Source organism: Papio anubis, chromosome 1 (genome assembly GCF_008728515.1).
Source record: "Papio anubis isolate 15944 chromosome 1, Panubis1.0, whole genome shotgun sequence".
Taxonomy (NCBI): domain Eukaryota; kingdom Metazoa; phylum Chordata; class Mammalia; order Primates; family Cercopithecidae; genus Papio; species Papio anubis.
This window is the reverse complement of record NC_044976.1, coordinates 192032265-192035573: the sequence shown is the minus strand read 5'-3', so window position 1 is coordinate 192035573 and position 3309 is coordinate 192032265.

The window sequence follows — 3309 nt, the reverse complement described above, 5'->3', positions numbered from 1 at the left end:
CTCTCTTTTGCAGGAACCCTCACTTTAGCTTCTCTGATCTTGAACAGAAGGATCTTACTGCTAGGGGTTGATGTGTCCTGCCTCTTCTCCCAGCCCAGCTTCTGACTGGCCACCTTGCTACAAACAGGACTGCCCTGTCCTGCTTTTACCTGCCAGCCTGTCTGCCTCCAGTGTGGATTTTTCTTCAATCGCAACAGCATCTAGTCATTTCCTGAGTTAGAACTTGTCATCCTCACTGGGACGGAGGTCTCTCACCACTCTCCTGCCATTCCTGCTCTCTGCCTCCCCTCATCCACCCACACACAGAGCACTACCTTGGGCAGAACCAATCACAGGACTCCAGAACCATCCCTCTTCCCCAGACTGCACTGAAAAAAGGGATTAGAAATTGTTCTCTTCCTCCTGAGCCTTTAAACTGAACTGAATACTTTCTTTCTCCTTTCTGCAGAGAAGCACTGGATTTCCACAGGCATTGACTGAAAAGTTGTCTTAGTTCCCCATGGTCCACACCCTCTTCCACGCCCAGCCACACACTCCACCTGCCGGGGTACCCTTCCCTTTGGAGAACCACACATGTTCCGCTTTCAACCTGCTGCTACAGCACCCTTCACAGAAGGGGCCTTGGAACAAAAGCCAAGCTCAGCACAGCCCAAAGGGACACAACGTGCTTGAGTTATTCATTACTTGAGTTGGAGGAGGTCACAGAGCAGGAAGCGCACTGGAAATCAAGGGGAAAGGTGGCAGAGAGGGTGGGGAATGCATCAAGGTGACCTTCTAGGGCCTGATGGGAACTCAGAGTCCTGGTAGGGGGTGGGTATCATAGTGGGAAGGTGACAAAGTCATAGCAACAGCCCCAAGGTTAGCCAAGGTCAAATGGAAACAGCTGATTATAATTAAGCTAGCTACTTAGTAGCTCTTGCTATGCACCAGGCACTGTGCTTAACACTTTCCCATATCTCTCCTTTTATCCTCGCAATACTGTATCACTTCAATTTTATGACTGAGGGAACAGCCCTGGAGAGAACAAGTGACTTGCCCAAGGTCACCCAGCTAGCATGCGTGTTCTGAAGCTGGGCATGTGAATGTAGGTCTTTACCAGCTTGTTCTGTGTGGTGAAGTGGTTAGATGGGTGGTACAATTCCAGATGGTCTAGAGTGGCTGGGCAAGTGGAGTCTGAGATGAGCTACTGAGATAAATCTGGTTCCTATAGGACTGAGATCATGTTCTCCAGCAGCAATCCCAGGTCTGGGTGGAAACCCGGAGGTTTTCAGGAAGCCTGGAGGAGGCTGGCTTAGGATGAGTTGCTGCATTGCCTATGCAGATGTGACCCTCAGGACTTTATCAGAACCTGTGAAGACTTTCCATGCAGGGAAGGGGGAATGAGTAGAGCTAGGGACCTAAAATTTGAGAGGGGAAGATATTCCTCAGAGGAAGACAGTAAATCAAAGACGAGAGACCAAGCCATCAGTCTACCAGGTGTTTGCTACACCTCTGAAGAGCTAAGGTAGGACACTTTTTTAGGAAAAAAGAAAATCTGTCACTGGAGACTCTCTTTACATATTTTGTCTTACCATATGCTTCTTCTGGAAGGGGTGTTGGGAATCAAGGGTGAGGTACAGGAACGGAATGGGCACAAGTAAGGGCAGAACGGCCTCCCCTGAACCGCCTCATCCCTTCCCATTCTACCCTTCCCCCACTCATCTCTTTTTGCTGATTCTGCTCACAGGTTTTCCTTCCTCTTACAGTAATGGGCACTCAACAACACATACCCTTCCCAGCAACCTGTCCTTCTGGAAACTCCTTGATAAGGTAACTTCTGCCTGAAGGGGACCAGGGGCCTCATATCCGCAGGTGCAGCCTCTTCCTGCAGCTCTCATACTACTAAGCTGGGGTTTTTCCAACATAAACATGACAGGGGCTAAACAAGAGGTGGCTTCCTCTCTCACTAAGCTGTTCTCTCTCTCTGTTGCCTTTGACAGAGCCCTGCAGCTTCCCCCACTGGGGCTTGGTGGATAGGTGGTCGCTTCCCCCCCGAATTTCAGGAATGTTCAGGTTTGCACAGGTCCTGCAGGCGAGCCTGGAAGATTAGAAAAATGCTCATTCTTAATCAGTTCGGGCTTGTCTTTATGCCAGCGAGGTTGACCTTGGCGACAGAAGGGTGGCCAGGACAAGGACAAGCATCCTGGTACTGGGGTATTCTCTGATATGGGGCTGGGACATCAAGATGGGCCATGATGGCCCCTGGGGATGGGGCTTCTCTGCAGGGGAAGCAGAAGCAGCCCGGCGTTTTCTGCTGTGTCACTGCCCTCGGAGGGATGTATAAAGCTGCTCGGGGGCTCATAACAGGGGGATGAAACCAAGAGTTTGGCTTTCCAGCAACAAGCGGATAAAGGGCGAGAAGGGGTACTCTATGCCCCAGGTCTGCAACATCTTGCCCTATGCGCTAGGTTTTCCCAAAAGTCCTTTGGCTCCAAGAATTTTACAGCAGAACAAAGGGATCGATACCCCCACGGGGGCATACAAGCATGCCAACGAGAATACCCGCCGCCGACCTGGCACCAAAGAAAGTCCTCGGTGGCTGGGTCGCAACCGGTTGCCACGGGACAACTCACTGCGGGCTACTCCTCCCGAGCCCTAGCTCCGGGCTACCGCCCTGGGTGGGTTTGGCAATTGTCCTGCTCGAGGTGGTTCAGGCCGCCCACAAGGGGCACAGCCCGGCAGTCAGGAACCGGGGCTGCCTGCTGGGCTGGCCTGCAAGGAGAGGGAAGGGCCGGAACTGCAACCGCAGTGGCGGGGAGTGCGAGGGGGCGGCAGGTGCAGGAGCTGGAGGCGGGGCGGAGCTGGGCAGAGTCCTAGCCGGTCCGGCGTCCCGGAGTGACCTTCCCCCAGCCCGCCAGGGCCCAGGAGGGGTGGACCCACAGGCCAGGGAGGCCGAAAGCGCGGGCGGGCAGGCGTGGGGGCTGGGCCATGACTGCCGGGCCGGGGTCCTCGGGGCTCCGGGCGACCCAGGTGCGGAACACCCCAATACAGAAGAGGAGGTTCGTGCCCAGCCGGGAGCTGGGAGGAGGCTGCGAGGCGCTGCCTGCGCGTCCCTCCCCGTCGCCCCCACCTCCTCCGCGCCCCGCGCCCCGCGCTCCAGTCGGCGCCTCTAGCCCCGGCGGCTCCTTTGTGCCGGCCCCGAGCCCGCCCCCTTGGGCCGAGTCCCCGCCCCCCGCGCCGGGATTGGCCACCCGGGCCGCTAGTGGGCGGGGCGCGCGGCCACCGAGGCGCGGTATATAGTAAAGGTAGGGCCGGCGCCGTCAGCCAATT